We start from the raw sequence: 10,870 nt of genomic DNA, 5'->3' as shown, positions 1-10,870 counted from the left end.
GGCCTTTCTCAGAGCTTGGCTCACGAGGAGCTGCACTGGCTCCTGCAATATTCATCTCTTTAGAAGACACCTAGGAAAACTAGCTCAGTATCAAATAATTTCTAATATGAGGTGCTAAAGTAGAGTAGAAGATTGATACATAGCATAGCAGGATAGGAATTTTTAAATGTCACATGCTTTACTTTTCAACTTGAAGAGGCACTGGCCTGAGTGATTAAGGCTCAGAGTGAGCAATTTGCTTTCAAGATCAAAAGCCCCATCAGCATATTTTTACTATTTCAAAATAGGATGGGGACAGAAAAGAGTTTTCTGTTCTTATTTACCTCCCCCATCAGCCAATCAGGTAAGCTAACCAGCTCTAAGTTTCACAAAATTAAGAACCAAGAACCTGAGGAAATGCTGAGGTAACTTTTTCCACCTTCTAAAGGCCCAGTCCAATGAATTCGAAGGTATTGCAGGAAGAATTTGGCTCAGCAGCTACCACTACGTATTTACACATGCAGATTTGTTTTGAGATGACAAACCCCATGTCCACTGTGTCATAAGGGGCATGGTTCAGAAAAAAGCAGCTCAATCATCTTTCAGGTAATGAGAAATAACAGAAGAAACTTCCTTCATTCTTGATGTCCAATATACCCAGGCCCATCCAAAAGTACGTTTGCACCTGTTCTAAAAACCTAAGGAATTCAATGTGCTTGTGTCTACAAAGAAGAGAACCAGAGCAGAGTCAAGCAGATGAACTTCATAAAATAATTGCAATTACTAAACCCCTGGTTTTTGTTGTGGAGGATACACAGGATTGGTTTGAGCTAAATATTTTTGTTTGCCCTTTCATTTAAGCATATGCTTAAGAGCTTTCCTGATTAGAGATCAATTTAAACCTGTATTTAAGTGTTTTTGCAGATCTTCATACATTAATGACAATAATAAACAGGACTGAACAGAACCATTTTGATTTCAGGATTTTCAACATTACAGGAAAAGTACAGAAGACAATGTGCAAAAAAATCCCAAAACCTACAAAAAGCCCAATAAAAATTCTACCCCCCACCCCTCCAACAATGGGGGAAAATAGGCATTATTTTTATGGTTTCTGGTGCTATTGGAGGTGGTGGGGGAAAGGGTTTTTGTATTTGTTTGAGGATTGTTGTAACATTTACACTGAGAATATTCAGCTTATATATCACTATCTTCATCAATGGGTCATCAGCATCAAAAAACGGATGTCTTGGTTTGAAAGACAGGTGTCTGCTAAGGAAGGCAGAAGCCCCCCTTGAAGTGGCAGATATAACCCCTTTCCCTCTGAGTTATTATGATTTTTTGAAATCAAGGGTCTTTAGGCAAAGATGTGGGAAATAGGAATAACACTTCTTTACTATATATATAGATAGATAGATAGATAGATAGATAGATAGATAGATAGATAACCAGTCGAACAAAACAACAACAACTATGACAGTAACAGCAAACACAAACCCAGTCCCGGCCTTCTCGGCTGTCAGGCTACTCCCCCTCAGGTGCAGTTCCGCTCGCAGCCGACAGGGATCGCTGGCGGCTCCCGGTGAGCAGGGCAGGTGCGATGGTTCCCCCGCGGCTGCAGGGGGCGCTCCGGAGCGAGCTCGGGGAGCACGCGGCTGCTCTGGTGCCCTGGGATCCCGGGGAAGGATGGAACAAAAAAACTTCACAAACCGCTGGGCAGCCGGTCCTGGACTCCCGGAACAGCAGGCTGGAACAGCAGTCCGGAGCGGCAGGCACAAACACAAATCCCGGGTGGCAGACGAGATGTATCCAAAAGGGGAACCCCCCGGGGCTCCAGGCAGGCAGGGTGAGCACGGCTACAACGCAGCGAAGGCTCGAAGCAGCAGCGGGGCAGGATGGCCACAGCCCAGCTTCCAGCAGGGCAGGGAAAGCAGCCTTGGGATCCCAGTGTTGTTTCCAGCAGAAAGGAAAGACGCCGAAAACGGGAACCAGCAGCTGTTCTCTCCGCGGCTTCTCTCTCCAGACGCTGAGAGCAAACTCCCAACACGCCCAGGTGAAACAAAGAGTAGCCAGGCCCACCCCACCCCCAAAACGGGCTGCTCTGCTGCTTTTGTCTTTCTTAAGTACAGTCATTTGTCCCCTAGCAACGTGCATATGGGAGAAAATTCCTCTAACAGAAAAAAAACTAGGACAAAACTAAAACTCCAACACCGGACTATACCATACTTAGGAAAAGACTATAATTTATGTTATCTAAGATTAATCTGAAATGGTTGTTTAATAACCCTAAATGTCCTTTCAGAGTTACAATACCAGGTTTCTCAATATCAGAGGAAGGCACTTCCTGAATCACATGTTGAAAGAAGAAATATTACTGACCTACTTTCCCTCTTCTCTTCAAGCAGTGAAAAGTAACGAACAGATACTTGCACAGTTATGAAACACTGCAAGTTTAAAGCAACTTAGGGAGAGCCATCATCCAGCAGCTTAGCACCTAACTTTTAATGAATAGACTTTTCTCTTTTTTTAAATTAGTAATGGCAGTTCATAATGTGTATCACTTTATTAGTGCATGATATAATAGTACACATAAGTAATATGATTTTTGCACTCACAGACAACATGATTCGAAAACAAGTTCTTCAACCTACCTCTGATATATCAAAAAAAGCCCATGACTTCTGCTTCTACATCTTTCTACCTCTGAGCAAGCTTATTACTTAGAGATAACTACTGCATGATTCATTCAGCATCTTTTTTATTTATGGTAGTATATTTTTCCATGCCAGATTGAAGGGAGAACAGCATATTCTGCATGTTTTCACAAACCTGAACAGGGTCACAACACCCTCTTCAGCCAAAATAGGTTATGTTATTACTTCAGCACTGCCTTACTGACAGTATTTTTCTACAGTGTGGCAAGATTACTGTAACATGCTAACATGATAAAATTGCTAGTCACACTGCTTTTCTCTCCACAATCTGTCTTAGCATCTCCCTTTTCAGTGAAGGATAACAGCAACCCAATGATGTATAATAGCTGACATTGCTAAATCTCCTTTTCTATGCTATGAAGACCCATGGTGCAAATCTTGAAGCAGCTCCTTTGTTAAATCTCTTACTAGCAGTCTCCAATTTAAGTTCCCTTAATCTGACCAAAGGGATAGAGACACAGATCGATAGTACAGAGAGATAGAACAGGATGACTCTTTCAAGAAATTCATAGCCTTTCAGGAAGAATTTGCAATTGCATTTCAAACAGATTCTAGAAATACCTGTGCACTGTGTGCTTTGTGAATTGTTTTAATGGCATCATCTGAGCACAAAAGGGATTCTTTGACCTATCACTCAGAAAACTTGTGCTTTGGATGAAATCTACTTTATTAAATGTTAAGCTACTTCTGGCCCCAGAAAACACACCCCAAATATAAGCAAGGACATTCACATTTTCAGCTAAGAAATTACCCAAATATTTGGAATCTGATACATGTTGACAGAAGTCCCACAGACAGACTGCAGGGGCAGAGCTGTTTGCATTTCCCACTCAGACACAGGCTATTTATAGATGATATTGGTTCACCAGCCAAGCAAGATTTACTGCTCTCCTAAAGGTGATATGGAAGGGCAGTACAACTCTTCACTGACTCTGTAAAAATGATTGTTACTGTTGCAAGCATGGGAGGATTTTGCCTTTATTTTTTGAAGATGCTACTAATATTCTCTGAGTTAATCAAAGGAGAAGAGGGATTTTGTTTCCTTTTGCTTTTCTGCAAGGACGGCTTCATATTGCTTAGATACACAAGTTATAGGTTACAGCCAGCAGTCAAAGACAATCATGCATTTACATGCCACATTTCCACTAGGAAAGAGAATATGTTGGTGGTATAAATGACAGCTATTTGCCCTGCTTGGTCTTCAGACCTGGCAAAGGTCATTAGTAGTCAGTATGTATCAGAAGACTTTTTTTCCTGTGCTCTTCTACAGTGCTCAGGGGACTGAAATAATGAAGCTGTAGGTGACATCTTTTTAAAAGGTAATTGCAGGTAAAAATACAAGCAGAAATGAGAAATAAGAAAAAAATAATCCCTGGCTACAATTAGTGAGTTACTTGGGTGGTGGGGGAGAAGAAAGGGGAGAAAATGTTCACCAGCACAAAGACTGATTCTCACTGGTTCTGCTCCCTGCCCACTCTGTCCCAATCTATTTCATTCTGCTGAAGCAATTTCACATTGTAGTGATTGAGACTTTCAGAGACTGATTCCTCATCACCACACACCTTGTATTTCTGCTGTGGTGTAATTTCATTATACAATGTTTTACTTCAACCCTCTGCTTCAGCAGACAATTAAATACAGTACTACATTAAGATTATACTCCACCACTTACTAGAAGGAAATCCAGCAGATAAAACAGACATTTTAAAGCAGAGCTGCTGCAAATAAGGAAGAGTTTGTAAAAGTAGGAACTTAAGATAAAAAAAATAATTGTTTATACAAACCTGTTTTTCAAACCCAAAAGTATGTTTTTCATCTTTCTGAATCTCCAAGAGATTCTGATTTAGACTGATTTAGGTAATTAGGGGTAAGGCCATATTTCAGTCTGGATATAATCTAAGTAAGCCATACTTTAATTTAGATACTGTCTTACAAGTCCATTTCAGATTGCCTAACTATACATACGACTTGAAATTAGACACATTTTAAGTGTCTTAATCCAAATAGATGACCTCCACCACACCACACTTTTTGTTGTAACTGGGGTAGTTTGAACGAGTAATTTTTTTACCTGTAGGAACTATTTATCCTTCAACTCCTGCCAAGCACAATGCCAGTTGTAATTTCCAGATAAATCACAGGAGACAGACTGACAGTTGAAAGAAAGAGAAAAGCCTGCAGCTATGCAGTGCACAGTACATGACTAGGTCTCATCTACAAACTGCTCCTAAGAGTGGCTTAGAGTCATAACAGACACTGATCTGATGGAAGGCCTTGTTGTTTGTTTGTGGGTAGGGATTTTTTTTTTTGTTTTGGTTTTTTTTTTTTAATCATAAGCCTCACAGTTAGTAGGGTGTTGTAATCAACACTGCAACATGATTTTTTTAATGAGTATCACTCATTTCTCACCCTTCAGTCTGACTGATGCTGATGCTTTTCAGCTTGTTTCAGTATTCACACTTCATACTTGTACAGAACTGAAGCATCTCTCAAGATTTGCTTTCATGACCTCTGAAACACTTCAAGGTTGCTTCAAATCCCATGAGTTCCCTCCTTGTCTCCTTCCTCCCCAGGCAAACACCTAATACCTAAAGTTCAAGTATGCACAGGTCAGGCCTAAGTGGCAGCCACAGTATATTGTGGGTTCATAGTCGTCCTGCTCAAAGCAACAGTATATTTTTTAATACATGATTTTTCCACAAAGGGGGCAGAAGGGATGTTCAAACAGGAAACAGAGGAAGCACTGAAAGTCTAGTTAGCCTAGACAGGCTTGCCTTTTGGCACCCATCTACCAGCCAGACCGCATATAGCTGTGACCCAGTTATGCTATGACGGACTTCCAGATCTGAAAGGCTTGATGGGGAATAGATTAGAGGTTTTACAATGAGATAAGAGCACAACTGGGGAAACAAGAAGACATGTAAGTATTGCAACAGGAGACTGTTGGGGAGGTAGGAAAGTGAAGAGGATGCAATACCCAAATTTGTAGCATCTCAGGATTCATTAACTCAACTGCAACAAATTTATTGTTCTCAGTGTTCCTGTTTAGAATTACAAAAGACAGCTTCATTTATTCTTCCTGCTTTGCTCATTATTTCTGCAGGAAAGACTCCAATAAAAGTAAGTACAACAGCAACAAATTAAGCTTTTACAACTGCACTCACACAAACCTAACAGCCTTCTTCCATCTTCTACCACACCCTCAGAAACACACACTACTGAATAAGGGCTGAGCAGAAAGCTAAAACTTACTGCTTCATATTGAGCTGTGAAAGTGAGATGTCTGTATATATGCTTCAAATTCTGATGCAACAGTCTGGTATGGTTGCACTCATAAGAAAAATAAAAGATGGCTGAAAATTAATCTTAGTAGGACAGACACTAGATTTTAGTTAAGAGGCCATATTTCTTAATATGTTCATCTTCCTTAATAGCTCTAAAGTAGACAGGCAATTGTGCTGCATCTATTTAGTATAAAATTGAATTTATGTTAAAATTACAGCCCTATAAAAATATTGCAGCAACCTCAGGATTCAAAGGCAGTCATATATCATAATTTCATCTTAGAATGCATACTGACCATGTTTTACCATGTGTATTGTGTCTAGGAAACACACCCTAGAAATAACGCCACAATGCAATACTCGTATATTAAGTAAACACAGGGAGTTATTTCTCCTCAGACATGGGTATACAGCTTCCACTCACTTCAGGGACTACACAAGGCAGGCCTGCACCTCTGTTTTCAGTGTAAGTTTAAATGAAATATTAAAAGTCTACAAGCAGGAAAGCAGATAGAAAATAATGCTGCTCTGTCTGAAATAAAAAGATAAACTATAATTTCACAGTATGTTCTTAGCTTTCAGATTGTTCATTAAGTGATACTAAAATATAACCATGCAACCACTAGTTTAGTTAATTATAGGCCAAGAATCTCAGTGGATGATCTGGAACACTTCCGCTATTGTTAACAAAGAAATACCAGCTGAACACATGATTTCCCTTATCAGGGACAAATTACTGGCCTTGCCCTTGTACACTTATGGAAGAAGAAGGAATGTGGAATAAGAAGGCTGAGATACTGAATGCCTTCTTTGCATCAGGCTTCACTGACAGGACCAGCCCTCAGGAATCTCTGGCCCAGGTCCAGGGAAAACCAGTGGTGGAAGGAAGACTTTCCCCGTGGTCAAGGAGGATAGGATTAGAGATCATCTCATCAAACTTGGCATCTGCAGGTCCATGAAAGGGTCCTGAAAGGATTCATCCACGAGTGCTGAGAGCTGGCAAACGAGAATGTGGTCAGGAGCAGTGAGCATGGATGCATTAAAGGTAAACTCTGCTTGCCAACCTGATTGCCTTCTACAATGGCAAAACTACCTGGATGAATGAGAGGAGAGCAGTGCATATTGTCTACCTGGACTTCAGCAAGGCTTTAGGCTATGCCTCCCACAATATCCTCATAGGCAAACTCAGAAAGAGCAGAGGGTGAAGTGGGTTGAGAACTGGCAGAATGACACATCCCAGAGGGTCATAATCAGTGGCACAGGGCTTAGCTGGAACCTGTCACTAGTGGTGCCTCCAACAAGAAGCAATGAGCAGGAACTGATGCACAGGAAGTTCCACCTGCATAGGAGGAAAAACTTCTTTACTGTGCAGGTCATCACACACTGGGGCAAGTTGTCCAGAGAGGTTTGGGAGTCTCCCTCACTGGAGATATTCAAGACTTGTGTCGACACAATCCTGTGCCATGTGCTCTAGGATGACCCTGCTTGAGCCAGAAGGTTGGACCAAATGCCCCCACTGGTGGTCCCTTCCGACATTAACTATTCTGTGACCCTGTAATTAAATAAAGAGTCTATTTATTATTATTTATTTATTATTAATTTGTTAATTAATTTGTAATTTCTGAGAAAGTGACATTTCAGGTTGTATCTTCTAGCTACTAAGAGAAAATTCTTTAGAATCTATTAAAAAAAAAGTTTCATTTGATTTTATGGCTTTGGTTAAAAATGGTGTTGGCCTTTCTGCCAAGCTTCTTAATGCATCAGAGAGCCATACATAGAGGTGAAATACACTGCTTTAATAAGATTTCATTCCATGATTGGAGAAAATACCATGAAAGAAAAGGACAAAATCACACCTTATTTTAGCTCCAGAATTGCTGCTCTCAGGTACTGAAAAATGAAATACAAATCCAGTAATACTATATTTTACAGTGAGTTAACCCACTACCTTCATTTTGACTTTACCTGAAATCAAATCCTGTGCTGCATACTCATGTGTTAACATGTTCACCTGTCAAAACAAGATTTCTGGTCATTAAGCCCTCCCCTCAAAAAACCCAAACCTATCAATAATTAGGAAAACCTCCAAGAAAACAAATCAAAGTAAACAAAAAACAACCAATCAAAAAAATCCAAAAGGCAAAATCTTGTAGCATTTGCTGTCAGTGTTGAATTAGTTGTCAAAGAAAAAAGTTTTATTTCCATACGTTTGTTTGCTTTGGTAATTGATGTCTCTTCCTCTTGTGTTTTTAAAGCTGTCTTTAACAAAATGACAGCTTAAAAGCCCTCCTTATTCACAGCTTGAGGCTGAAATGGAATCAAGCCAGAGCTGGAAATGGCTTTCCAAATTAGCAAGGGAACCCACTGTTGAAGTAGACTATTACCCTGCATGTGTTTGTGCATACAGCCTTGTTTCTCGTACCCACAACTGGGCTAGCTATCATTTACTCACCTCACAAAGCTGCCTCCTTCCTGTTCTCAAAGAACTTAGGTAAAACAAAAGAAAAATCAACTTAAAATCTTTTGTGCTTGAAAAACACTTTTCACTTCAAATGGCCGTGCAGCATCAAATCATTTAGGAAATAACACTGAAAGAGTCTTGAAGTGCTCAAGGCAAACACAGTGGGCTGCAGTTTCAAAGGGGCTGTGCGAGAGGCTCTGAAAGTCTTATGTGTGGTGAGTACTTACACAGTGTGAGTAGTGGCACACAAAAGCCAGGGCTACAGTCGCATCAAAGAAATATACAATGCAAATTGCATAGAGCATGTGCCTTGCAGGTCTGCTGAGGAGCCTCTTAACACACATGCAAAGACAAGGCTTTTTTTGTTGAATTCACCCAGTGTCATGCGTTTTGGAGAGACCAACAGATGCAAGCCACTTTAGAAATGGGAAATCTAAGCCACAGAAATATAAAAAGAAGACCCTCAAAGAGTTAACAACAAAGACAGAACACGTCCTTCCTGATCTAAGTTTCCTACCCTTGCACAGAAGAATCCTGAATTTTAATGGAGATTAACAGAAATTACCTAGCTATTGGGCTGGCTTGCTTATAGGTATTAGCACTTACAAAGCAGCCTAGCATGCAAAGATGTTGGGCAATGATTTCCCAGATGTCTCTTGATCATTTTCCCCTTGATTTCAGTTTGCACTGAAATCCATACAAATCGTCACTAAATGTGCTCCTTACAGAGACACTCCAGAGCTCGGGAGCAATGAAGAAGGGCAAGAAGAACAGCAAAACTTCTCCACAGCTTTTGGGAGATAAAGGGAAAATGTCACCCGCAATCAGCTGTGTATGTCTGTGGGCTGCAGTCAGAGCACATTGCAACCCAAGAGCCCTGTGCTAACAAAGTTTAATTTAAGGAGCTAAAAGTAGGAATTTCATAACTAAGTAAAGGGCACATGCAGAGCCTAAAACCACCAGTAAAATTGCAGCAACAGCAGAATGAGACCACATGTCAAGAAAACTAAAGAAACTGCTGACTATGATAATGAACTACCTTGAAAAAAATCACAACCTTATTCTACCTTGCCAAGTGAATTGGATCACACATTAATCCTCAAAGCAACTTAATTATTACTTACAGTTTCCTTTCTCAGCTGCCTTGCTGCACTCCTTGGACTCAAACAATACTCGTAGGATAAAGCACCATACAGTCAGACTCTGCTGGGTCAGCATCCAGGGCTAGGTAAAGAGAATCACATACGATTTCATGTGCCTGGTTGCTTTCCTCATCAGCTGCAAGCACTTCTATTTAGCTCTCTGAAAGAGCTAATTAGGAAAATACGGGAAAGGGGGTTGTAGCCAGGTGTGGGTCAGTTCCTTCTCCCAAGCAACAATCTGATAGGATGAGGAAATGACCTCAAGTTGCATCAGGGGAGTTTTAGATCAGATATCAGGAAAAATTTCTTTATTGAAAGGCCTGTCAAGCATTGGGCTGTCCAGGGAAGTGATTGAGTCACCATCCCTGGGGGCATTTAAAAGATGTGGCACTTAGGGACACGGTCTGTAGCAGACTTGGCAGTGCTGTGCTAATGGTTAGAGCCAATCTTCTAGGTCTTTTCAATCAATCTGTGATTCCCTGGAAAAAGTGGATGAAACGAGGATTGACTCAGTTTTCCTGGTTTAGGCACTAATCCCCAAAACCCCAGTGAAACTCACTCAAGCTCTGGTGATTGTCTGCTTCCAGTGAGAGGTCATCAGAAGGGACAGCATGGGATGGCTGTCCCTTTCTGCATGGCCCTGAAGGGAGGAGGTGTGTGCCCTTTCTCACCTCCCTGCCCACAGCACAGTATAGCTTGCAGGGCATTCAGGTGCTAGTTTTGGTAGTAAATCCCAAAGCCAGGCAAACGTTATTGTGCTTCTGGTGTTGCAGTGGGCATTTTTTCATAATTTATAGGTGACTTTTTCAGAGACTAATCTTGCTTCTTAATCACAGACCTTTCCTTTACTTAGGTTATTGCAAATGTCACAATTTCAAAAGATGCAGAGGAGATAGGGCCTTGAGGTTTTTTTTCACCACTAAATTGAAAAAAAAGTCCCAAATTGCTTAATAAAATCTCCATTTTTAAAGCAGTTTCCTACTTGAGACTGATTCTCTTGGAAAAGTGTCTGCTCTGGGATCAGAGATTAGTGGTCTAAGACAGAGGAGCTGCAAATGAATGTAGAAACAGCAAGGACCAAAGCTGGTCCTGCCCAAGCTCACTAACCTTGGTGAGAAGACAATGGTATTTATGTTGTGAAAGGCCAAGGCTTCTAAAGTGATGATGGAAAAGAGGTGGCCAACCATGGTGACTCAGGGCCCTACTCCCACCTGCAGCGGCTGACCGGACGTGTGCACACAGGTCACGGGTGACGTGGGCTGCCTGTGCTGGCCCTTGCACTCAGCCACG

The 10,870-nt window shown here is 41.1% G+C and overlaps 1 long non-coding RNA gene across 1 annotated transcript; it reads right to left on the bottom strand.

The window, feature by feature from the left end:
* Nucleotides 1-2,571: 2,571 nt before the first annotated feature.
* Nucleotides 2,572-9,691, bottom strand: LOC138106561 (uncharacterized). Its single transcript, XR_011149030.1, has 3 exons — nucleotides 9,563-9,691; nucleotides 7,943-7,988; nucleotides 2,572-7,316 (listed from the first exon to the last, which is right to left on the bottom strand). It is a non-coding gene; the product is annotated as an uncharacterized lncRNA (long non-coding RNA).
* Between the last annotated feature and the right edge of the window lie 1,179 nt (nucleotides 9,692-10,870).

The sequence above is a fragment of the Aphelocoma coerulescens genome, chromosome 2 (assembly GCF_041296385.1).
Source record: "Aphelocoma coerulescens isolate FSJ_1873_10779 chromosome 2, UR_Acoe_1.0, whole genome shotgun sequence".
In the NCBI taxonomy this organism is placed as follows: Eukaryota; Metazoa; Chordata; class Aves; order Passeriformes; family Corvidae; genus Aphelocoma; species Aphelocoma coerulescens.
The sequence above is the reverse complement of the archived record's forward strand: the minus strand, read 5'-3'. Positions and strand labels throughout refer to the sequence as shown.